This window comes from Hyla sarda, unplaced genomic scaffold (assembly GCF_029499605.1).
Source record: "Hyla sarda isolate aHylSar1 unplaced genomic scaffold, aHylSar1.hap1 scaffold_1834, whole genome shotgun sequence".
In the NCBI taxonomy this organism is placed as follows: domain Eukaryota; kingdom Metazoa; phylum Chordata; class Amphibia; order Anura; family Hylidae; genus Hyla; species Hyla sarda.
The window spans coordinates 35291-61018 of NW_026608482.1; the positions used below are offsets into that span (position 1 = coordinate 35291).

General features: G+C 46.0%; 11 non-coding genes across 11 annotated transcripts; all 11 read left to right on the top strand.

Moving 5' to 3' along the window:
* Positions 1-992: 992 nt before the first annotated feature.
* LOC130314555 (U2 spliceosomal RNA) lies at positions 993-1183 on the top strand. The gene has a single exon (XR_008862215.1). It is a non-coding gene; the product is annotated as a U2 spliceosomal RNA (small nuclear RNA).
* A 2091-nt stretch (positions 1184-3274) lies between these two features.
* Positions 3275-3465, top strand: LOC130314557 (U2 spliceosomal RNA). The gene has a single exon (XR_008862216.1). It is a non-coding gene; the product is annotated as a U2 spliceosomal RNA (small nuclear RNA).
* Positions 3466-5552: 2087 nt separating this feature from the next.
* Positions 5553-5743, top strand: LOC130314558 (U2 spliceosomal RNA). Its single transcript, XR_008862217.1, has one exon. It is a non-coding gene; the product is annotated as a U2 spliceosomal RNA (small nuclear RNA).
* Positions 5744-7833: 2090 nt separating this feature from the next.
* Positions 7834-8024, top strand: LOC130314560 (U2 spliceosomal RNA). The gene has a single exon (XR_008862219.1). It is a non-coding gene; the product is annotated as a U2 spliceosomal RNA (small nuclear RNA).
* Positions 8025-10114: 2090 nt separating this feature from the next.
* On the top strand, positions 10115-10305 carry LOC130314561 (U2 spliceosomal RNA). The gene has a single exon (XR_008862220.1). It is a non-coding gene; the product is annotated as a U2 spliceosomal RNA (small nuclear RNA).
* A 2088-nt stretch (positions 10306-12393) lies between these two features.
* On the top strand, positions 12394-12584 carry LOC130314562 (U2 spliceosomal RNA). The gene has a single exon (XR_008862221.1). It is a non-coding gene; the product is annotated as a U2 spliceosomal RNA (small nuclear RNA).
* Positions 12585-14667: 2083 nt separating this feature from the next.
* On the top strand, positions 14668-14858 carry LOC130314563 (U2 spliceosomal RNA). Its single transcript, XR_008862222.1, has one exon. It is a non-coding gene; the product is annotated as a U2 spliceosomal RNA (small nuclear RNA).
* Positions 14859-16948: 2090 nt separating this feature from the next.
* On the top strand, positions 16949-17139 carry LOC130314564 (U2 spliceosomal RNA). The gene has a single exon (XR_008862223.1). It is a non-coding gene; the product is annotated as a U2 spliceosomal RNA (small nuclear RNA).
* A 2085-nt stretch (positions 17140-19224) lies between these two features.
* Positions 19225-19415, top strand: LOC130314565 (U2 spliceosomal RNA). Its single transcript, XR_008862224.1, has one exon. It is a non-coding gene; the product is annotated as a U2 spliceosomal RNA (small nuclear RNA).
* A 2070-nt stretch (positions 19416-21485) lies between these two features.
* On the top strand, positions 21486-21676 carry LOC130314566 (U2 spliceosomal RNA). The gene has a single exon (XR_008862225.1). It is a non-coding gene; the product is annotated as a U2 spliceosomal RNA (small nuclear RNA).
* Positions 21677-23765: 2089 nt separating this feature from the next.
* Positions 23766-23956, top strand: LOC130314568 (U2 spliceosomal RNA). Its single transcript, XR_008862226.1, has one exon. It is a non-coding gene; the product is annotated as a U2 spliceosomal RNA (small nuclear RNA).
* The last annotated feature ends 1772 nt before the right edge of the window (positions 23957-25728 follow it).

Consider the following 25728-nt stretch of genomic DNA (forward strand, 5'->3'; position numbering starts at 1 on the left):
AAAAACGTGAAAAAAAAGTAAGAGGAAGAGAAGGGAAAAAAAGGTGGAAATGGGTTTAAAAGTGATTTCGGCGGAGAAATATATATATATATATATATATATATATATATATATATATACGCGCACACACACACATATATATAAACGTATTCTCCGTTGAGATATTGCAGCCGCTGCTGTGTCCAGGCCCAGGAGCCTTAGCACTGTGCTGTGATGTCACTCAATACCACTGACATCACTAGGTGTAAACAACATCTCTCCTTTGCTGTGTATGTGACTATGGAGCTGTTTGGTGATGTCGTCTATTATGGCCTTCATAGAAGCAACAGGAGATTGTTGCATCCATCTAGAACCCTCAGAACTACAGTGCTATGATGTCACTCACTTCCACAGGCCTTGCAGAGTGTAAACAACAACAACCCAGCTTTGTTGTGTATGTAACCATAGGGATTTGTGATGTCACCTAGAACCTTCACAGCAGCGACAGCTTTATGAGGAGCATCAGCACTGCTCTGCCTGAGCAGAACCATCACCGCCATAGGTTGTCAAATAACCCGGATTTAACCCACACAGGTAAGTCCAATGGGGTGCAGGCATGTCCTCTATGCTTACAGCTTCCCGTGGGTGTTGGTTTGATACCGTTTGGGGACAGCCAAGGAGGCATCTGCAGGCAACAAAGGTAGGTGTGTGCTTGTGTGTGTGTTTCCTATGCAGATCCTAAGCCCAGTGTCACATGCAAGTAGGAGGAGTAAGAAGGGTTCCTGGCAAATCCGGGTTATGGATTGCATTTAAAAAGGCCCCGTGGGAGTGCAATGGGCCCCTGTCTTGCTGCTTAGCAATAATGGTATGGGTTTAGGTTCTGCTGTGTGTACTGGTGGTTGACTGCCCCCCAGCCCAGAGTGTGCATGGAAAATTGTCTGGCAGCCTCCCTGACAGCAAGCAGTGATAGTGCCCATGAAGGGGACCTTGTTGGGCCCGCCCCTTTCACGGTTATCGCTTCTCGGCCTTTTGGCTAAGATCAAGTGTAGTATCTGTTCTTATCAGTTTAATATCTGATACGTCCCCTATCTGGGGACCATATATTAAATGGATTTTTGAGAACGGGGGCCGATTTCGAAGCTTGCTTCCGTCGCCCTATGCATTGACCCGATATGGCAGTATCTTCGGGTACAGTGCACCACCCCCTTACAGGGTTAAAAAGAAAGATTCCTACTTTCATTGCTACCTGCTTGCTGGCTAGCCAGCTAGCCAGCCCTGTGGGCCTTGCTGCTGCAGCCAAAAAACAAAAGGTGGTGCTGCTGCTGCTGCTTCTGCTGCTTCTGCTTGTGTCTGGCCGCTGTTGGAGCGTCCAGGCACAGGACTTCTGCTGCTGCTGACTAAATGGCCTCCTTAATTGGATCATTTGAGTAGCCAGCACACCTGTGCAGGTAGGGCATGACATGATAGGCAGCTGCCTTGATAGCGGGTGGGTGCTGAATGTTCCTAATTGACAAAATAAGATTAATGCTTATGAAGAAATATAAAATCTCATCCCTTCCCCAATATCGCGCCACACCCCTACCCCTTAATTCCCTGGTTGAACTTGATGGACATATGTCTTTTTTCGACCGTACTAACTATGTAACTATGTAACATAACATGGGGGGGGGGGGGGGGGGTCTCCTGGCTGTTCACACAGGTGTGTCATTGCTGTACATTGACCATGCATTGCTTCTGTGGTATTGCAAAGGCAAAGACAAATGCTTCCAGCCATCCATTGCACTAATGGATTGGTCATCAGCTGGCTGTCTATGTCCCGCATCAATATAGACCAAAGTACAGAGGGTTAGGCTATGCTATTGTGCACCTACCTGATGCATCAGAAGGTGCGAGGCCCTTGCTAAATTCTGTGCACAGACTTTGAGATCTATACTTTAGACTGTATCTAAACCTGCTCCAACATGGACTGACATTCTGGCCTACTTTCAGCCGATGCGACTTGTCTGTCGCTGAACAGTCGCTTTTTATGTATTCAGCACCTATGTATAATGTTGTAAAAATGCTCTAGAAGCTAAAGTCGCAGAAATGTCACACATATTTGGCCTGCAACTTTCTGTGCGACAAATTCAGACAGGAAAAATCAGTATAAATCCTTAGAAAATTATCCCCCAGTGTCTCCATCTGCTGGCGGTATTGAATAAGCATTGCTGCACTGATGGGGTATGCATTAGACGAAAAAAAAGAAGAAAAAGAAGAATAATACGCCCAGAAAAGAGGCGAAAAGGAGAAAAACGTAAAAAAACGTGAAAAAAAAGTAAGAGGAAGAGAAGGGAAAAAAAGGTGGAAATGGGTTTAAAAGTGATTTCGGCGGAGAAATATATATATATATATATATATATATATATATATATATATATATATACGCGCACACACACACATATATATAAACGTATTCTCCGTTGAGATATTGCAGCCGCTGCTGTGTCCAGGCCCAGGAGCCTTAGCACTGTGCTGTGATGTCACTCAATACCACTGACATCACTAGGTGTAAACAACATCTCTCCTTTGCTGTGTATGTGACTATGGAGCTGTTTGGTGATGTCGTCTATTATGGCCTTCATAGAAGCAACAGGAGATTGTTGCATCCATCTAGAACCCTCAGAACTACAGTGCTATGATGTCACTCACTTCCACAGGCCTTGCAGAGTGTAAACAACAACAACCCAGCTTTGTTGTGTATGTAACCATAGGGATTTGTGATGTCACCTAGAACCTTCACAGCAGCGACAGCTTTATGAGGAGCATCAGCACTGCTCTGCCTGAGCAGAACCATCACCGCCATAGGTTGTCAAATAACCCGGATTTAACCCACACAGGTAAGTCCAATGGGGTGCAGGCATGTCCTCTATGCTTACAGCTTCCCGTGGGTGTTGGTTTGATACCGTTTGGGGACAGCCAAGGAGGCATCTGCAGGCAACAAAGGTAGGTGTGTGCTTGTGTGTGTGTTTCCTATGCAGATCCTAAGCCCAGTGTCACATGCAAGTAGGAGGAGTAAGAAGGGTTCCTGGCAAATCCGGGTTATGGATTGCATTTAAAAAGGCCCCGTGGGAGTGCAATGGGCCCCTGTCTTGCTGCTTAGCAATAATGGTATGGGTTTAGGTTCTGCTGTGTGTACTGGTGGTTGACTGCCCCCCAGCCCAGAGTGTGCATGGAAAATTGTCTGGCAGCCTCCCTGACAGCAAGCAGTGATAGTGCCCATGAAGGGGACCTTGTTGGGCCCGCCCCTTTCACGGTTATCGCTTCTCGGCCTTTTGGCTAAGATCAAGTGTAGTATCTGTTCTTATCAGTTTAATATCTGATACGTCCCCTATCTGGGGACCATATATTAAATGGATTTTTGAGAACGGGGGCCGATTTCGAAGCTTGCTTCCGTCGCCCTATGCATTGACCCGATATGGCAGTATCTTCGGGTACAGTGCACCACCCCCTTACAGGGTTAAAAAGAAAGATTCCTACTTTCATTGCTACCTGCTTGCTGGCTAGCCAGCTAGCCAGCCCTGTGGGCCTTGCTGCTGCAGCCAAAAAACAAAAGGTGGTGCTGCTGCTGCTGCTTCTGCTGCTTCTGCTTGTGTCTGGCCGCTGTTGGAGCGTCCAGGCACAGGACTTCTGCTGCTGCTGACTAAATGGCCTCCTTAATTGGATCATTTGAGTAGCCAGCACACCTGTGCAGGTAGGGCATGACATGATAGGCAGCTGCCTTGATAGCGGGTGGGTGCTGAATGTTCCTAATTGACAAAATAAGATTAATGCTTATGAAGAAATATAAAATCTCATCCCTTCCCCAATATCGCGCCACACCCCTACCCCTTAATTCCCTGGTTGAACTTGATGGACATATGTCTTTTTTCGACCGTACTAACTATGTAACTATGTAACATAACATGGGGGGGGGGGGGGGGGTCTCCTGGCTGTTCACACAGGTGTGTCATTGCTGTACATTGACCATGCATTGCTTCTGTGGTATTGCAAAGGCAAAGACAAATGCTTCCAGCCATCCATTGCACTAATGGATTGGTCATCAGCTGGCTGTCTATGTCCCGCATCAATATAGACCAAAGTACAGAGGGTTAGGCTATGCTATTGTGCACCTACCTGATGCATCAGAAGGTGCGAGGCCCTTGCTAAATTCTGTGCACAGACTTTGAGATCTATACTTTAGACTGTATCTAAACCTGCTCCAACATGGACTGACATTCTGGCCTACTTTCAGCCGATGCGACTTGTCTGTCGCTGAACAGTCGCTTTTTATGTATTCAGCACCTATGTATAATGTTGTAAAAATGCTCTAGAAGCTAAAGTCGCAGAAATGTCACACATATTTGGCCTGCAACTTTCTGTGCGACAAATTCAGACAGGAAAAATCAGTATAAATCCTTAGAAAATTATCCCCCAGTGTCTCCATCTGCTGGCGGTATTGAATAAGCATTGCTGCACTGATGGGGTATGCATTAGCGAAAAAAAAGAAGAAAAAGAAGAATAATACGCCCAGAAAAGAGGCGAAAAGGAGAAAAACGTAAAAAAACGTGAAAAAAAAGTAAGAGGAAGAGAAGGGAAAAAAAGGTGGAAATGGGTTTAAAAGTGATTTCGGCGGAGAAATATATATATATATATATATATATATATATATATATATATATATACGCGCACACACACACATATATATAAACGGATTCTCCGTTGAGATATTGCAGCCGCTGCTGTGTCCAGGCCCAGGAGCCTTAGCACTGTGCTGTGATGTCACTCAATACCACTGACATCACTAGGTGTAAACAACATCTCTCCTTTGCTGTGTATGTGACTATGGAGCTGTTTGGTGATGTCGTCTATTATGGCCTTCATAGAAGCAACAGGAGATTGTTGCATCCATCTAGAACCCTCAGAACTACAGTGCTATGATGTCACTCACTTCCACAGGCCTTGCAGAGTGTAAACAACAACAACCCAGCTTTGTTGTGTATGTAACCATAGGGATTTGTGATGTCACCTAGAACCTTCACAGCAGCGACAGCTTTATGAGGAGCATCAGCACTGCTCTGCCTGAGCAGAACCATCACCGCCATAGGTTGTCAAATAACCCGGATTTAACCCACACAGGTAAGTCCAATGGGGTGCAGGCATGTCCTCTATGCTTACAGCTTCCCGTGGGTGTTGGTTTGATACCGTTTGGGGACAGCCAAGGAGGCATCTGCAGGCAACAAAGGTAGGTGTGTGCTTGTGTGTGTGTTTCCTATGCAGATCCTAAGCCCAGTGTCACATGCAAGTAGGAGGAGTAAGAAGGGTTCCTGGCAAATCCGGGTTATGGATTGCATTTAAAAAGGCCCCGTGGGAGTGCAATGGGCCCCTGTCTTGCTGCTTAGCAATAATGGTATGGGTTTAGGTTCTGCTGTGTGTACTGGTGGTTGACTGCCCCCCAGCCCAGAGTGTGCATGGAAAATTGTCTGGCAGCCTCCCTGACAGCAAGCAGTGATAGTGCCCATGAAGGGGACCTTGTTGGGCCCGCCCCTTTCACGGTTATCGCTTCTCGGCCTTTTGGCTAAGATCAAGTGTAGTATCTGTTCTTATCAGTTTAATATCTGATACGTCCCCTATCTGGGGACCATATATTAAATGGATTTTTGAGAACGGGGGCCGATTTCGAAGCTTGCTTCCGTCGCCCTATGCATTGACCCGATATGGCAGTATCTTCGGGTACAGTGCACCACCCCCTTACAGGGTTAAAAAGAAAGATTCCTACTTTCATTGCTACCTGCTTGCTGGCTAGCCAGCTAGCCAGCCCTGTGGGCCTTGCTGCTGCAGCCAAAAAACAAAAGGTGGTGCTGCTGCTGCTGCTTCTGCTGCTTCTGCTTGTGTCTGGCCGCTGTTGGAGCGTCCAGGCACAGGACTTCTGCTGCTGCTGACTAAATGGCCTCCTTAATTGGATCATTTGAGTAGCCAGCACACCTGTGCAGGTAGGGCATGACATGATAGGCAGCTGCCTTGATAGCGGGTGGGTGCTGAATGTTCCTAATTGACAAAATAAGATTAATGCTTATGAAGAAATATAAAATCTCATCCCTTCCCCAATATCGCGCCACACCCCTACCCCTTAATTCCCTGGTTGAACTTGATGGACATATGTCTTTTTTCGACCGTACTAACTATGTAACTATGTAACATAACATGGGGGGGGGGGGGGGGGTCTCCTGGCTGTTCACACAGGTGTGTCATTGCTGTACATTGACCATGCATTGCTTCTGTGGTATTGCAAAGGCAAAGACAAATGCTTCCAGCCATCCATTGCACTAATGGATTGGTCATCAGCTGGCTGTCTATGTCCCGCATCAATATAGACCAAAGTACAGAGGGTTAGGCTATGCTATTGTGCACCTACCTGATGCATCAGAAGGTGCGAGGCCCTTGCTAAATTCTGTGCACAGACTTTGAGATCTATACTTTAGACTGTATCTAAACCTGCTCCAACATGGACTGACATTCTGGCCTACTTTCAGCCGATGCGACTTGTCTGTCGCTGAACAGTCGCTTTTTATGTATTCAGCACCTATGTATAATGTTGTAAAAATGCTCTAGAAGCTAAAGTCGCAGAAATGTCACACATATTTGGCCTGCAACTTTCTGTGCGACAAATTCAGACAGGAAAAATCAGTATAAATCCTTAGAAAATTATCCCCCAGTGTCTCCATCTGCTGGCGGTATTGAATAAGCATTGCTGCACTGATGGGGTATGCATTAGACGAAAAAAAAGAAGAAAAAGAAGAATAATACGCCCAGAAAAGAGGCGAAAAGGAGAAAAACGTAAAAAAACGTGAAAAAAAAGTAAGAGGAAGAGAAGGGAAAAAAAGGTGGAAATGGGTTTAAAAGTGATTTCGGCGGAGAAATATATATATATATATATATATATATATATATATATATATATATATACGCGCACACACACACATATATATAAACGGATTCTCCGTTGAGATATTGCAGCCGCTGCTGTGTCCAGGCCCAGGAGCCTTAGCACTGTGCTGTGATGTCACTCAATACCACTGACATCACTAGGTGTAAACAACATCTCTCCTTTGCTGTGTATGTGACTATGGAGCTGTTTGGTGATGTCGTCTATTATGGCCTTCATAGAAGCAACAGGAGATTGTTGCATCCATCTAGAACCCTCAGAACTACAGTGCTATGATGTCACTCACTTCCACAGGCCTTGCAGAGTGTAAACAACAACAACCCAGCTTTGTTGTGTATGTAACCATAGGGATTTGTGATGTCACCTAGAACCTTCACAGCAGCGACAGCTTTATGAGGAGCATCAGCACTGCTCTGCCTGAGCAGAACCATCACCGCCATAGGTTGTCAAATAACCCGGATTTAACCCACACAGGTAAGTCCAATGGGGTGCAGGCATGTCCTCTATGCTTACAGCTTCCCGTGGGTGTTGGTTTGATACCGTTTGGGGACAGCCAAGGAGGCATCTGCAGGCAACAAAGGTAGGTGTGTGCTTGTGTGTGTGTTTCCTATGCAGATCCTAAGCCCAGTGTCACATGCAAGTAGGAGGAGTAAGAAGGGTTCCTGGCAAATCCGGGTTATGGATTGCATTTAAAAAGGCCCCGTGGGAGTGCAATGGGCCCCTGTCTTGCTGCTTAGCAATAATGGTATGGGTTTAGGTTCTGCTGTGTGTACTGGTGGTTGACTGCCCCCCAGCCCAGAGTGTGCATGGAAAATTGTCTGGCAGCCTCCCTGACAGCAAGCAGTGATAGTGCCCATGAAGGGGACCTTGTTGGGCCCGCCCCTTTCACGGTTATCGCTTCTCGGCCTTTTGGCTAAGATCAAGTGTAGTATCTGTTCTTATCAGTTTAATATCTGATACGTCCCCTATCTGGGGACCATATATTAAATGGATTTTTGAGAACGGGGGCCGATTTCGAAGCTTGCTTCCGTCGCCCTATGCATTGACCCGATATGGCAGTATCTTCGGGTACAGTGCACCACCCCCTTACAGGGTTAAAAAGAAAGATTCCTACTTTCATTGCTACCTGCTTGCTGGCTAGCCAGCTAGCCAGCCCTGTGGGCCTTGCTGCTGCAGCCAAAAAACAAAAGGTGGTGCTGCTGCTGCTGCTTCTGCTGCTTCTGCTTGTGTCTGGCCGCTGTTGGAGCGTCCAGGCACAGGACTTCTGCTGCTGCTGACTAAATGGCCTCCTTAATTGGATCATTTGAGTAGCCAGCACACCTGTGCAGGTAGGGCATGACATGATAGGCAGCTGCCTTGATAGCGGGTGGGTGCTGAATGTTCCTAATTGACAAAATAAGATTAATGCTTATGAAGAAATATAAAATCTCATCCCTTCCCCAATATCGCGCCACACCCCTACCCCTTAATTCCCTGGTTGAACTTGATGGACATATGTCTTTTTTCGACCGTACTAACTATGTAACTATGTAACATAACATGGGGGGGGGGGGGGGGGGTCTCCTGGCTGTTCACACAGGTGTGTCATTGCTGTACATTGACCATGCATTGCTTCTGTGGTATTGCAAAGGCAAAGACAAATGCTTCCAGCCATCCATTGCACTAATGGATTGGTCATCAGCTGGCTGTCTATGTCCCGCATCAATATAGACCAAAGTACAGAGGGTTAGGCTATGCTATTGTGCACCTACCTGATGCATCAGAAGGTGCGAGGCCCTTGCTAAATTCTGTGCACAGACTTTGAGATCTATACTTTAGACTGTATCTAAACCTGCTCCAACATGGACTGACATTCTGGCCTACTTTCAGCCGATGCGACTTGTCTGTCGCTGAACAGTCGCTTTTTATGTATTCAGCACCTATGTATAATGTTGTAAAAATGCTCTAGAAGCTAAAGTCGCAGAAATGTCACACATATTTGGCCTGCAACTTTCTGTGCGACAAATTCAGACAGGAAAAATCAGTATAAATCCTTAGAAAATTATCCCCCAGTGTCTCCATCTGCTGGCGGTATTGAATAAGCATTGCTGCACTGATGGGGTATGCATTAGACGAAAAAAAAGAAGAAAAAGAAGAATAATACGCCCAGAAAAGAGGCGAAAAGGAGAAAAACGTAAAAAAACGTGAAAAAAAAGTAAGAGGAAGAGAAGGGAAAAAAAGGTGGAAATGGGTTTAAAAGTGATTTCGGCGGAGATAATATATATATATATATATATATATATATATATATATATATATATACGCGCACACACACACATATATATAAACGTATTCTCCGTTGAGATATTGCAGCCGCTGCTGTGTCCAGGCCCAGGAGCCTTAGCACTGTGCTGTGATGTCACTCAATACCACTGACATCACTAGGTGTAAACAACATCTCTCCTTTGCTGTGTATGTGACTATGGAGCTGTTTGGTGATGTCGTCTATTATGGCCTTCATAGAAGCAACAGGAGATTGTTGCATCCATCTAGAACCCTCAGAACTACAGTGCTATGATGTCACTCACTTCCACAGGCCTTGCAGAGTGTAAACAACAACAACCCAGCTTTGTTGTGTATGTAACCATAGGGATTTGTGATGTCACCTAGAACCTTCACAGCAGCGACAGCTTTATGAGGAGCATCAGCACTGCTCTGCCTGAGCAGAACCATCACCGCCATAGGTTGTCAAATAACCCGGATTTAACCCACACAGGTAAGTCCAATGGGGTGCAGGCATGTCCTCTATGCTTACAGCTTCCCGTGGGTGTTGGTTTGATACCGTTTGGGGACAGCCAAGGAGGCATCTGCAGGCAACAAAGGTAGGTGTGTGCTTGTGTGTGTGTTTCCTATGCAGATCCTAAGCCCAGTGTCACATGCAAGTAGGAGGAGTAAGAAGGGTTCCTGGCAAATCCGGGTTATGGATTGCATTTAAAAAGGCCCCGTGGGAGTGCAATGGGCCCCTGTCTTGCTGCTTAGCAATAATGGTATGGGTTTAGGTTCTGCTGTGTGTACTGGTGGTTGACTGCCCCCCAGCCCAGAGTGTGCATGGAAAATTGTCTGGCAGCCTCCCTGACAGCAAGCAGTGATAGTGCCCATGAAGGGGACCTTGTTGGGCCCGCCCCTTTCACGGTTATCGCTTCTCGGCCTTTTGGCTAAGATCAAGTGTAGTATCTGTTCTTATCAGTTTAATATCTGATACGTCCCCTATCTGGGGACCATATATTAAATGGATTTTTGAGAACGGGGGCCGATTTCGAAGCTTGCTTCCGTCGCCCTATGCATTGACCCGATATGGCAGTATCTTCGGGTACAGTGCACCACCCCCTTACAGGGTTAAAAAGAAAGATTCCTACTTTCATTGCTACCTGCTTGCTGGCTAGCCAGCTAGCCAGCCCTGTGGGCCTTGCTGCTGCAGCCAAAAAACAAAAGGTGGTGCTGCTGCTGCTGCTTCTGCTGCTTCTGCTTGTGTCTGGCCGCTGTTGGAGCGTCCAGGCACAGGACTTCTGCTGCTGCTGACTAAATGGCCTCCTTAATTGGATCATTTGAGTAGCCAGCACACCTGTGCAGGTAGGGCATGACATGATAGGCAGCTGCCTTGATAGCGGGTGGGTGCTGAATGTTCCTAATTGACAAAATAAGATTAATGCTTATGAAGAAATATAAAATCTCATCCCTTCCCCAATATCGCGCCACACCCCTACCCCTTAATTCCCTGGTTGAACTTGATGGACATATGTCTTTTTTCGACCGTACTAACTATGTAACTATGTAACATAACATGGGGGGGGGGGGGGGGGTCTCCTGGCTGTTCACACAGGTGTGTCATTGCTGTACATTGACCATGCATTGCTTCTGTGGTATTGCAAAGGCAAAGACAAATGCTTCCAGCCATCCATTGCACTAATGGATTGGTCATCAGCTGGCTGTCTATGTCCCGCATCAATATAGACCAAAGTACAGAGGGTTAGGCTATGCTATTGTGCACCTACCTGATGCATCAGAAGGTGCGAGGCCCTTGCTAAATTCTGTGCACAGACTTTGAGATCTATACTTTAGACTGTATCTAAACCTGCTCCAACATGGACTGACATTCTGGCCTACTTTCAGCCGATGCGACTTGTCTGTCGCTGAACAGTCGCTTTTTATGTATTCAGCACCTATGTATAATGTTGTAAAAATGCTCTAGAAGCTAAAGTCGCAGAAATGTCACACATATTTGGCCTGCAACTTTCTGTGCGACAAATTCAGACAGGAAAAATCAGTATAAATCCTTAGAAAATTATCCCCCAGTGTCTCCATCTGCTGGCGGTATTGAATAAGCATTGCTGCACTGATGGGGTATGCATTAGACGAAAAAAAAGAAGAAAAAGAAGAATAATACGCCCAGAAAAGAGGCGAAAAGGAGAAAAACGTAAAAAAACGTGAAAAAAAAGTAAGAGGAAGAGAAGGGAAAAAAAGGTGGAAATGGGTTTAAAAGTGATTTCGGCGGAGATATATATATATATATATATATATATATATATATATATATATATATACGCGCACACACACACATATATATAAACGTATTCTCCGTTGAGATATTGCAGCCGCTGCTGTGTCCAGGCCCAGGAGCCTTAGCACTGTGCTGTGATGTCACTCAATACCACTGACATCACTAGGTGTAAACAACATCTCTCCTTTGCTGTGTATGTGACTATGGAGCTGTTTGGTGATGTCGTCTATTATGGCCTTCATAGAAGCAACAGGAGATTGTTGCATCCATCTAGAACCCTCAGAACTACAGTGCTATGATGTCACTCACTTCCACAGGCCTTGCAGAGTGTAAACAACAACAACCCAGCTTTGTTGTGTATGTAACCATAGGGATTTGTGATGTCACCTAGAACCTTCACAGCAGCGACAGCTTTATGAGGAGCATCAGCACTGCTCTGCCTGAGCAGAACCATCACCGCCATAGGTTGTCAAATAACCCGGATTTAACCCACACAGGTAAGTCCAATGGGGTGCAGGCATGTCCTCTATGCTTACAGCTTCCCGTGGGTGTTGGTTTGATACCGTTTGGGGACAGCCAAGGAGGCATCTGCAGGCAACAAAGGTAGGTGTGTGCTTGTGTGTGTGTTTCCTATGCAGATCCTAAGCCCAGTGTCACATGCAAGTAGGAGGAGTAAGAAGGGTTCCTGGCAAATCCGGGTTATGGATTGCATTTAAAAAGGCCCCGTGGGAGTGCAATGGGCCCCTGTCTTGCTGCTTAGCAATAATGGTATGGGTTTAGGTTCTGCTGTGTGTACTGGTGGTTGACTGCCCCCCAGCCCAGAGTGTGCATGGAAAATTGTCTGGCAGCCTCCCTGACAGCAAGCAGTGATAGTGCCCATGAAGGGGACCTTGTTGGGCCCGCCCCTTTCACGGTTATCGCTTCTCGGCCTTTTGGCTAAGATCAAGTGTAGTATCTGTTCTTATCAGTTTAATATCTGATACGTCCCCTATCTGGGGACCATATATTAAATGGATTTTTGAGAACGGGGGCCGATTTCGAAGCTTGCTTCCGTCGCCCTATGCATTGACCCGATATGGCAGTATCTTCGGGTACAGTGCACCACCCCCTTACAGGGTTAAAAAGAAAGATTCCTACTTTCATTGCTACCTGCTTGCTGGCTAGCCAGCTAGCCAGCCCTGTGGGCCTTGCTGCTGCAGCCAAAAAACAAAAGGTGGTGCTGCTGCTGCTGCTTCTGCTGCTTCTGCTTGTGTCTGGCCGCTGTTGGAGCGTCCAGGCACAGGACTTCTGCTGCTGCTGACTAAATGGCCTCCTTAATTGGATCATTTGAGTAGCCAGCACACCTGTGCAGGTAGGGCATGACATGATAGGCAGCTGCCTTGATAGCGGGTGGGTGCTGAATGTTCCTAATTGACAAAATAAGATTAATGCTTATGAAGAAATATAAAATCTCATCCCTTCCCCAATATCGCGCCACACCCCTACCCCTTAATTCCCTGGTTGAACTTGATGGACATATGTCTTTTTTCGACCGTACTAACTATGTAACTATGTAACATAACATGGGGGGGGGGGGGGGGGGTCTCCTGGCTGTTCACACAGGTGTGTCATTGCTGTACATTGACCATGCATTGCTTCTGTGGTATTGCAAAGGCAAAGACAAATGCTTCCAGCCATCCATTGCACTAATGGATTGGTCATCAGCTGGCTGTCTATGTCCCGCATCAATATAGACCAAAGTACAGAGGGTTAGGCTATGCTATTGTGCACCTACCTGATGCATCAGAAGGTGCGAGGCCCTTGCTAAATTCTGTGCACAGACTTTGAGATCTATACTTTAGACTGTATCTAAACCTGCTCCAACATGGACTGACATTCTGGCCTACTTTCAGCCGATGCGACTTGTCTGTCGCTGAACAGTCGCTTTTTATGTATTCAGCACCTATGTATAATGTTGTAAAAATGCTCTAGAAGCTAAAGTCGCAGAAATGTCACACATATTTGGCCTGCAACTTTCTGTGCGACAAATTCAGACAGGAAAAATCAGTATAAATCCTTAGAAAATTATCCCCCAGTGTCTCCATCTGCTGGCGGTATTGAATAAGCATTGCTGCACTGATGGGGTATGCATTAGACGAAAAAAAAGAAGAAAAAGAAGAATAATACGCCCAGAAAAGAGGCGAAAAGGAGAAAAACGTAAAAAAACGTGAAAAAAAAGTAAGAGGAAGAGAAGGGAAAAAAAGGTGGAAATGGGTTTAAAAGTGATTTCGGCGGAGAAATATATATATATATATATATATATATATATATATATATACGCGCACACACACACATATATATAAACGTATTCTCCGTTGAGATATTGCAGCCGCTGCTGTGTCCAGGCCCAGGAGCCTTAGCACTGTGCTGTGATGTCACTCAATACCACTGACATCACTAGGTGTAAACAACATCTCTCCTTTGCTGTGTATGTGACTATGGAGCTGTTTGGTGATGTCGTCTATTATGGCCTTCATAGAAGCAACAGGAGATTGTTGCATCCATCTAGAACCCTCAGAACTACAGTGCTATGATGTCACTCACTTCCACAGGCCTTGCAGAGTGTAAACAACAACAACCCAGCTTTGTTGTGTATGTAACCATAGGGATTTGTGATGTCACCTAGAACCTTCACAGCAGCGACAGCTTTATGAGGAGCATCAGCACTGCTCTGCCTGAGCAGAACCATCACCGCCATAGGTTGTCAAATAACCCGGATTTAACCCACACAGGTAAGTCCAATGGGGTGCAGGCATGTCCTCTATGCTTACAGCTTCCCGTGGGTGTTGGTTTGATACCGTTTGGGGACAGCCAAGGAGGCATCTGCAGGCAACAAAGGTAGGTGTGTGCTTGTGTGTGTGTTTCCTATGCAGATCCTAAGCCCAGTGTCACATGCAAGTAGGAGGAGTAAGAAGGGTTCCTGGCAAATCCGGGTTATGGATTGCATTTAAAAAGGCCCCGTGGGAGTGCAATGGGCCCCTGTCTTGCTGCTTAGCAATAATGGTATGGGTTTAGGTTCTGCTGTGTGTACTGGTGGTTGACTGCCCCCCAGCCCAGAGTGTGCATGGAAAATTGTCTGGCAGCCTCCCTGACAGCAAGCAGTGATAGTGCCCATGAAGGGGACCTTGTTGGGCCCGCCCCTTTCACGGTTATCGCTTCTCGGCCTTTTGGCTAAGATCAAGTGTAGTATCTGTTCTTATCAGTTTAATATCTGATACGTCCCCTATCTGGGGACCATATATTAAATGGATTTTTGAGAACGGGGGCCGATTTCGAAGCTTGCTTCCGTCGCCCTATGCATTGACCCGATATGGCAGTATCTTCGGGTACAGTGCACCACCCCCTTACAGGGTTAAAAAGAAAGATTCCTACTTTCATTGCTACCTGCTTGCTGGCTAGCCAGCTAGCCAGCCCTGTGGGCCTTGCTGCTGCAGCCAAAAAACAAAAGGTGGTGCTGCTGCTGCTGCTTCTGCTGCTTCTGCTTGTGTCTGGCCGCTGTTGGAGCGTCCAGGCACAGGACTTCTGCTGCTGCTGACTAAATGGCCTCCTTAATTGGATCATTTGAGTAGCCAGCACACCTGTGCAGGTAGGGCATGACATGATAGGCAGCTGCCTTGATAGCGGGTGGGTGCTGAATGTTCCTAATTGACAAAATAAGATTAATGCTTATGAAGAAATATAAAATCTCATCCCTTCCCCAATATCGCGCCACACCCCTACCCCTTAATTCCCTGGTTGAACTTGATGGACATATGTCTTTTTTCGACCGTACTAACTATGTAACTATGTAACATAACATGGGGGGGGGGGGGGGGGGGTCTCCTGGCTGTTCACACAGGTGTGTCATTGCTGTACATTGACCATGCATTGCTTCTGTGGTATTGCAAAGGCAAAGACAAATGCTTCCAGCCATCCATTGCACTAATGGATTGGTCATCAGCTGGCTGTCTATGTCCCGCATCAATATAGACCAAAGTACAGAGGGTTAGGCTATGCTATTGTGCACCTACCTGATGCATCAGAAGGTGCGAGGCCCTTGCTAAATTCTGTGCACAGACTTTGAGATCTATACTTTAGACTGTATCTAAACCTGCTCCAACATGGACTGACATTCTGGCCTACTTTCAGCCGATGCGACTTGTCTGTCGCTGAACAGTCGCTTTTTATGTATTCAGCACCTATGTATAATGTTGTAAAAATGCTCTAGAAGCTAAAGTCGCAGAAATGTCACACATATTTGGCCTGCAACTTTCTGTGCGACAAATTCAGACAGGAAAAATCAGTATAAATCCTTAGAAAATTATCCCCCAGTGTCTCCATCTGCTGGCGGTATTGAATAAGCATTGCTGCACTGATGGGGTATGCATTAGACGAAAAAAAAGAAGAAAAAGAAGAATAATACGCCCAGAAAAGAGGCGAAAAGGAGAAAAACGTAAAAAAACGTGAAAAAAAAGTAAGAGGAAGAGAAGGGAAAAAAAGGTGGAAATGGGTTTAAAAGTGATTTCGGCGGAGAAATATATATATATATATATATATATATATATATATATATATATATACGCGCACACACACACATATATATAAACGTATTCTCCGTTGAGATATTGCAGCCGCTGCTGTGTCCAGGCCCAGGAGCCTTAGCACTGTGCTGTGATGTCACTCAATACCACTGACATCACTAGGTGTAAACAACATCTCTCCTTTGCTGTGTATGTGACTATGGAGCTGTTTGGTGATGTCGTCTATTATGGCCTTCATAGAAGCAACAGGAGATTGTTGCATCCATCTAGAACCCTCAGAACTACAGTGCTATGATGTCACTCACTTCCACAGGCCTTGCAGAGTGTAAACAACAACAACCCAGCTTTGTTGTGTATGTAACCATAGGGATTTGTGATGTCACCTAGAACCTTCACAGCAGCGACAGCTTTATGAGGAGCATCAGCACTGCTCTGCCTGAGCAGAACCATCACCGCCATAGGTTGTCAAATAACCCGGATTTAACCCACACAGGTAAGTCCAATGGGGTGCAGGCATGTCCTCTATGCTTACAGCTTCCCGTGGGTGTTGGTTTGATACCGTTTGGGGACAGCCAAGGAGGCATCTGCAGGCAACAAAGGTAGGTGTGTGCTTGTGTGTGTGTTTCCTATGCAGATCCTAAGCCCAGTGTCACATGCAAGTAGGAGGAGTAAGAAGGGTTCCTGGCAAATCCGGGTTATGGATTGCATTTAAAAAGGCCCCGTGGGAGTGCAATGGGCCCCTGTCTTGCTGCTTAGCAATAATGGTATGGGTTTAGGTTCTGCTGTGTGTACTGGTGGTTGACTGCCCCCCAGCCCAGAGTGTGCATGGAAAATTGTCTGGCAGCCTCCCTGACAGCAAGCAGTGATAGTGCCCATGAAGGGGACCTTGTTGGGCCCGCCCCTTTCACGGTTATCGCTTCTCGGCCTTTTGGCTAAGATCAAGTGTAGTATCTGTTCTTATCAGTTTAATATCTGATACGTCCCCTATCTGGGGACCATATATTAAATGGATTTTTGAGAACGGGGGCCGATTTCGAAGCTTGCTTCCGTCGCCCTATGCATTGACCCGATATGGCAGTATCTTCGGGTACAGTGCACCACCCCCTTACAGGGTTAAAAACAAAGATTCCTACTTTCATTGCTACCTGCTTGCTGGCTAGCCAGCTAGCCAGCCCTGTGGGCCTTGCTGCTGCAGCCAAAAAACAAAAGGTGGTGCTGCTGCTGCTGCTTCTGCTGCTTCTGCTTGTGTCTGGCCGCTGTTGGAGCGTCCAGGCACAGGACTTCTGCTGCTGCTGACTAAATGGCCTCCTTAATTGGATCATTTGAGTAGCCAGCACACCTGTGCAGGTAGGGCATGACATGATAGGCAGCTGCCTTGATAGCGGGTGGGTGCTGAATGTTCCTAATTGACAAAATAAGATTAATGCTTATGAAGAAATATAAAATCTCATCCCTTCCCCAATATCGCGCCACACCCCTACCCCTTAATTCCCTGGTTGAACTTGATGGACATATGTCTTTTTTCGACCGTACTAACTATGTAACTATGTAACATAACATGGGGGGGGGGGGGGGGTCTCCTGGCTGTTCACACAGGTGTGTCATTGCTGTACATTGACCATGCATTGCTTCTGTGGTATTGCAAAGGCAAAGACAAATGCTTCCAGCCATCCATTGCACTAATGGATTGGTCATCAGCTGGCTGTCTATGTCCCGCATCAATATAGACCAAAGTACAGAGGGTTAGGCTATGCTATTGTGCACCTACCTGATGCATCAGAAGGTGCGAGGCCCTTGCTAAATTCTGTGCACAGACTTTGAGATCTATACTTTAGACTGTATCTAAACCTGCTCCAACATGGACTGACATTCTGGCCTACTTTCAGCCGATGCGACTTGTCTGTCGCTGAACAGTCGCTTTTTATGTATTCAGCACCTATGTATAATGTTGTAAAAATGCTCTAGAAGCTAAAGTCGCAGAAATGTCACACATATTTGGCCTGCAACTTTCTGTGCGACAAATTCAGACAGGAAAAATCAGTATAAATCCTTAGAAAATTATCCCCCAGTGTCTCCATCTGCTGGCGGTATTGAATAAGCATTGCTGCACTGATGGGGTATGCATTAGACGAAAAAAAAGAAGAAAAAGAAGAATAATACGCCCAGAAAAGAGGCGAAAAGGAGAAAAACGTAAAAAAACGTGAAAAAAAAGTAAGAGGAAGAGAAGGGAAAAAAAGGTGGAAATGGGTTTAAAAGTGATTTCGGCGGAGAAATATATATATATATATATATATATATATATATATATATATATACGCGCACACACACACATATATATAAACGTATTCTCCGTTGAGATATTGCAGCCGCTGCTGTGTCCAGGCCCAGGAGCCTTAGCACTGTGCTGTGATGTCACTCAATACCACTGACATCACTAGGTGTAAACAACATCTCTCCTTTGCTGTGTATGTGACTATGGAGCTGTTTGGTGATGTCGTCTATTATGGCCTTCATAGAAGCAACAGGAGATTGTTGCATCCATCTAGAACCCTCAGAACTACAGTGCTATGATGTCACTCACTTCCACAGGCCTTGCAGAGTGTAAACAACAACAACCCAGCTTTGTTGTGTATGTAACCATAGGGATTTGTGATGTCACCTAGAACCTTCACAGCAGCGACAGCTTTATGAGGAGCATCAGCACTGCTCTGCCTGAGCAGAACCATCACCGCCATAGGTTGTCAAATAACCCGGATTTAACCCACACAGGTAAGTCCAATGGGGTGCAGGCATGTCCTCTATGCTTACAGCTTCCCGTGGGTGTTGGTTTGATACCGTTTGGGGACAGCCAAGGAGGCATCTGCAGGCAACAAAGGTAGGTGTGTGCTTGTGTGTGTGTTTCCTATGCAGATCCTAAGCCCAGTGTCACATGCAAGTAGGAGGAGTAAGAAGGGTTCCTGGCAAATCCGGGTTATGGATTGCATTTAAAAAGGCCCCGTGGGAGTGCAATGGGCCCCTGTCTTGCTGCTTAGCAATAATGGTATGGGTTTAGGTTCTGCTGTGTGTACTGGTGGTTGACTGCCCCCCAGCCCAGAGTGTGCATGGAAAATTGTCTGGCAGCCTCCCTGACAGCAAGCAGTGATAGTGCCCATGAAGGGGACCTTGTTGGGCCCGCCCCTTTCACGGTTATCGCTTCTCGGCCTTTTGGCTAAGATCAAGTGTAGTATCTGTTCTTATCAGTTTAATATCTGATACGTCCCCTATCTGGGGACCATATATTAAATGGATTTTTGAGAACGGGGGCCGATTTCGAAGCTTGCTTCCGTCGCCCTATGCATTGACCCGATATGGCAGTATCTTCGGGTACAGTGCACCACCCCCTTACAGGGTTAAAAAGAAAGATTCCTACTTTCATTGCTACCTGCTTGCTGGCTAGCCAGCTAGCCAGCCCTGTGGGCCTTGCTGCTGCAGCCAAAAAACAAAAGGTGGTGCTGCTGCTGCTGCTTCTGCTGCTTCTGCTTGTGTCTGGCCGCTGTTGGAGCGTCCAGGCACAGGACTTCTGCTGCTGCTGACTAAATGGCCTCCTTAATTGGATCATTTGAGTAGCCAGCACACCTGTGCAGGTAGGGCATGACATGATAGGCAGCTGCCTTGATAGCGGGTGGGTGCTGAATGTTCCTAATTGACAAAATAAGATTAATGCTTATGAAGAAATATAAAATCTCATCCCTTCCCCAATATCGCGCCACACCCCTACCCCTTAATTCCCTGGTTGAACTTGATGGACATATGTCTTTTTTCGACCGTACTAACTATGTAACTATGTAACATAACATGGGGGGGGGGGGTCTCCTGGCTGTTCACACAGGTGTGTCATTGCTGTACATTGACCATGCATTGCTTCTGTGGTATTGCAAAGGCAAAGACAAATGCTTCCAGCCATCCATTGCACTAATGGATTGGTCATCAGCTGGCTGTCTATGTCCCGCATCAATATAGACCAAAGTACAGAGGGTTAGGCGTGCACCTACCTGATGCATCAGAAGGTGCGAGGCCCTTGCTAAATTCTGTGCACAGACTTTGAGATCTATACTTTAGACTGTATCTAAACCTGCTCCAACATGGACTGACATTCTGGCCTACTTTCAGCCGATGCGACTTGTCTGTCGCTGAACAGTCGCTTTTTATGTATTCAGCACCTATGTATAATGTTGTAAAAATGCTCTAGAAGCTAAAGTCGCAGAAATGTCACACATATTTGGCCTGCAACTTTCTGTGCGACAAATTCAGACAGGAAAAATCAGTATAAATCCTTAGAAAATTATCCCCCAGTGTCTCCATCTGCTGGCGGTATTGAATAAGCATTGCTGCACTGATGGGGTATGCATTAGACGAAAAAAAAGAAGAAAAAGAAGAATAATACGCCCAGAAAAGAGGCGAAAAGGAGAAAAACGTAAAAAAACGTGAAAAAAAAGTAAGAGGAAGAGAAGGGAAAAAAAGGTGGAAATGGGTTTAAAAGTGATTTCGGCGGAGAAATATATATATATATATATATATATATATATATATATATATACGCGCACACACACACATATATATAAACGTATTCTCCGTTGAGATATTGCAGCCGCTGCTGTGTCCAGGCCCAGGAGCCTTAGCACTGTGCTGTGATGTCACTCAATACCACTGACATCACTAGGTGTAAACAACATCTCTCCTTTGCTGTGTATGTGACTATGGAGCTGTTTGGTGATGTCGTCTATTATGGCCTTCATAGAAGCAACAGGAGATTGTTGCATCCATCTAGAACCCTCAGAACTACAGTGCTATGATGTCACTCACTTCCACAGGCCTTGCAGAGTGTAAACAACAACAACCCAGCTTTGTTGTGTATGTAACCATAGGGATTTGTGATGTCACCTAGAACCTTCACAGCAGCGACAGCTTTATGAGGAGCATCAGCACTGCTCTGCCTGAGCAGAACCATCACCGCCATAGGTTGTCAAATAACCCGGATTTAACCCACACAGGTAAGTCCAATGGGGTGCAGGCATGTCCTCTATGCTTACAGCTTCCCGTGGGTGTTGGTTTGATACCGTTTGGGGACAGCCAAGGAGGCATCTGCAGGCAACAAAGGTAGGTGTGTGCTTGTGTGTGTGTTTCCTATGCAGATCCTAAGCCCAGTGTCACATGCAAGTAGGAGGAGTAAGAAGGGTTCCTGGCAAATCCGGGTTATGGATTGCATTTAAAAAGGCCCCGTGGGAGTGCAATGGGCCCCTGTCTTGCTGCTTAGCAATAATGGTATGGGTTTAGGTTCTGCTGTGTGTACTGGTGGTTGACTGCCCCCCAGCCCAGAGTGTGCATGGAAAATTGTCTGGCAGCCTCCCTGACAGCAAGCAGTGATAGTGCCCATGAAGGGGACCTTGTTGGGCCCGCCCCTTTCACGGTTATCGCTTCTCGGCCTTTTGGCTAAGATCAAGTGTAGTATCTGTTCTTATCAGTTTAATATCTGATACGTCCCCTATCTGGGGACCATATATTAAATGGATTTTTGAGAACGGGGGCCGATTTCGAAGCTTGCTTCCGTCGCCCTATGCATTGACCCGATATGGCAGTATCTTCGGGTACAGTGCACCACCCCCTTACAGGGTTAAAAAGAAAGATTCCTACTTTCATTGCTACCTGCTTGTTGGCTAGCCAGCTAGCCAGCCCTGTGGGCCTTGCTGCTGCAGCCAAAAAACAAAAGGTGGTGCTGCTGCTGCTGCTTCTGCTGCTTCTGCTTGTGTCTGGCCGCTGTTGGAGCGTCCAGGCACAGGACTTCTGCTGCTGCTGACTAAATGGCCTCCTTAATTGGATCATTTGAGTAGCCAGCACACCTGTGCAGGTAGGGCATGACATGATAGGCAGCTGCCTTGATAGCGGGTGGGTGCTGAATGTTCCTAATTGACAAAATAAGATTAATGCTTATGAAGAAATATAAAATCTCATCCCTTCCCCAATATCGCGCCACACCCCTACCCCTTAATTCCCTGGTTGAACTTGATGGACATATGTCTTTTTTCGACCGTACTAACTATGTAACTATGTAACATAACATGGGGGGGGGGGGGGGGTCTCCTGGCTGTTCACACAGGTGTGTCATTGCTGTACATTGACCATGCATTGCTTCTGTGGTATTGCAAAGGCAAAGACAAATGCTTCCAGCCATCCATTGCACTAATGGATTGGTCATCAGCTGGCTGTCTATGTCCCGCATCAATATAGACCAAAGTACAGAGGGTTAGGCTATGCTATTGTGCACCTACCTGATGCATCAGAAGGTGCGAGGCCCTTGCTAAATTCTGTGCACAGACTTTGAGATCTATACTTTAGACTGTATCTAAACCTGCTCCAACATGGACTGACATTCTGGCCTACTTTCAGCCGATGCGACTTGTCTGTCGCTGAACAGTCGCTTTTTATGTATTCAGCACCTATGTATAATGTTGTAAAAATGCTCTAGAAGCTAAAGTCGCAGAAATGTCACACATATTTGGCCTGCAACTTTCTGTGCGACAAATTCAGACAGGAAAAATCAGTATAAATCCTTAGAAAATTATCCCCCAGTGTCTCCATCTGCTGGCGGTATTGAATAAGCATTGCTGCACTGATGGGGTATGCATTAGACGAAAAAAAAGAAGAAAAAGAAGAATAATACGCCCAGAAAAGAGGCGAAAAGGAGAAAAACGTAAAAAAACGTGAAAAAAAAGTAAGAGGAAGAGAAGGGAAAAAAAGGTGGAAATGGGTTTAAAAGTGATTTCGGCGGAGAAATATATATATATATATATATATATATATATATATATATATATATATACGCGCACACACACACATATATATAAACGTATTCTCCGTTGAGATATTGCAGCCGCTGCTGTGTCCAGGCCCAGGAGCCTTAGCACTGTGCTGTGATGTCACTCAATACCACTGACATCACTAGGTGTAAACAACATCTCTCCTTTGCTGTGTATGTGACTATGGAGCTGTTTGGTGATGTCGTCTATTATGGCCTTCATAGAAGCAACAGGAGATTGTTGCATCCATCTAGAACCCTCAGAACTACAGTGCTATGATGTCACTCACTTCCACAGGCCTTGCAGAGTGTAAACAACAACAACCCAGCTTTGTTGTGTATGTAACCATAGGGATTTGTGATGTCACCTAGAACCTTCACAGCAGCGACAGCTTTATGAGGAGCATCAGCACTGCTCTGCCTGAGCAGAACCATCACCGCCATAGGTTGTCAAATAACCCGGATTTAACCCACACAGGTAAGTCCAATGGGGTGCAGGCATGTCCTCTATGCTTACAGCTTCCCGTGGGTGTTGGTTTGATACCGTTTGGGGACAGCCAAGGAGGCATCTGCAGGCAACAAAGGTAGGTGTGTGCTTGTGTGTGTGTTTCCTATGCAGATCCTAAGCCCAGTGTCACATGCAAGTAGGAGGAGTAAGAAGGGTTCCTGGCAAATCCGGGTTATGGATTGCATTTAAAAAGGCCCCGTGGGAGTGCAATGGGCCCCTGTCTTGCTGCTTAGCAATAATGGTATGGGTTTAGGTTCTGCTGTGTGTACTGGTGGTTGACTGCCCCCCAGCCCAGAGTGTGCATGGAAAATTGTCTGGCAGCCTCCCTGACAGCAAGCAGTGATAGTGCCCATGAAGGGGACCTTGTTGGGCCCGCCCCTTTCACGGTTATCGCTTCTCGGCCTTTTGGCTAAGATCAAGTGTAGTATCTGTTCTTATCAGTTTAATATCTGATACGTCCCCTATCTGGGGACCATATATTAAATGGATTTTTGAGAACGGGGGCCGATTTCGAAGCTTGCTTCCGTCGCCCTATGCATTGACCCGATATGGCAGTATCTTCGGGTACAGTGCACCACCCCCTTACAGGGTTAAAAAGAAAGATTCCTACTTTCATTGCTACCTGCTTGCTGGCTAGCCAGCTAGCCAGCCCTGTGGGCCTTGCTGCTGCAGCCAAAAAACAAAAGGTGGTGCTGCTGCTGCTGCTTCTGCTGCTTCTGCTTGTGTCTGGCCGCTGTTGGAGCGTCCAGGCACAGGACTTCTGCTGCTGCTGACTAAATGGCCTCCTTAATTGGATCATTTGAGTAGCCAGCACACCTGTGCAGGTAGGGCATGACATGATAGGCAGCTGCCTTGATAGCGGGTGGGTGCTGAATGTTCCTAATTGACAAAATAAGATTAATGCTTATGAAGAAATATAAAATCTCATCCCTTCCCCAATATCGCGCCACACCCCTACCCCTTAATTCCCTGGTTGAACTTGATGGACATATGTCTTTTTTCGACCGTACTAACTATGTAACTATGTAACATAACATGGGGGGGGGGGGGGGGTCTCCTGGCTGTTCACACAGGTGTGTCATTGCTGTACATTGACCATGCATTGCTTCTGTGGTATTGCAAAGGCAAAGACAAATGCTTCCAGCCATCCATTGCACTAATGGATTGGTCATCAGCTGGCTGTCTATGTCCCGCATCAATATAGACCAAAGTACAGAGGGTTAGGCTATGCTATTGTGCACCTACCTGATGCATCAGAAGGTGCGAGGCCCTTGCTAAATTCTGTGCACAGACTTTGAGATCTATACTTTAGACTGTATCTAAACCTGCTCCAACATGGACTGACATTCTGGCCTACTTTCAGCCGATGCGACTTGTCTGTCGCTGAACAGTCGCTTTTTATGTATTCAGCACCTATGTATAATGTTGTAAAAATGCTCTAGAAGCTAAAGTCGCAGAAATGTCACACATATTTGGCCTGCAACTTTCTGTGCGACAAATTCAGACAGGAAAAATCAGTATAAATCCTTAGAAAATTATCCCCCAGTGTCTCCATCTGCTGGCGGTATTGAATAAGCATTGCTGCACTGATGGGGTATGCATTAGACGAAAAAAAAGAAGAAAAAGAAGAATAATACGCCCAGAAAAGAGGCGAAAAGGAGAAAAACGTAAAAAAAACGTGAAAAAAAAGTAAGAGGAAGAGAAGGGAAAAAAAGGTGGAAATGGGTTTAAAAGTGATTTCGGCGGAGAAATATATATATATATATATATATATATATATATATATATATATATATATATATATATACGCGCACACACACACATATATATAAACGTATTCTCCGTTGAGATATTGCAGCCGCTGCTGTGTCCAGGCCCAGGAGCCTTAGCACTGTGCTGTGATGTCACTCAATACCACTGACATCACTAGGTGTAAACAACATCTCTCCTTTGCTGTGTATGTGACTATGGAGCTGTTTGGTGATGTCGTCTATTATGGCCTTCATAGAAGCAACAGGAGATTGTTGCATCCATCTAGAACCCTCAGAACTACAGTGCTATGATGTCACTCAACTTCCACAGGCCTTGCAGAGTGTAAACAACAACAACCCAGCTTTGTTGTGTATGTAACCATAGGGATTTGTGATGTCACCTAGAACCTTCACAGCAGCGACAGCTTTATGAGGAGCATCAGCACTGCTCTGCCTGAGCAGAACCATCACCGCCATAGGTTGTCAAATAACCCGGATTTAACCCACACAGGTAAGTCCAATGGGGTGCAGGCATGTCCTCTATGCTTACAGCTTCCCGTGGGTGTTGGTTTGATACCGTTTGGGGACAGCCAAGGAGGCA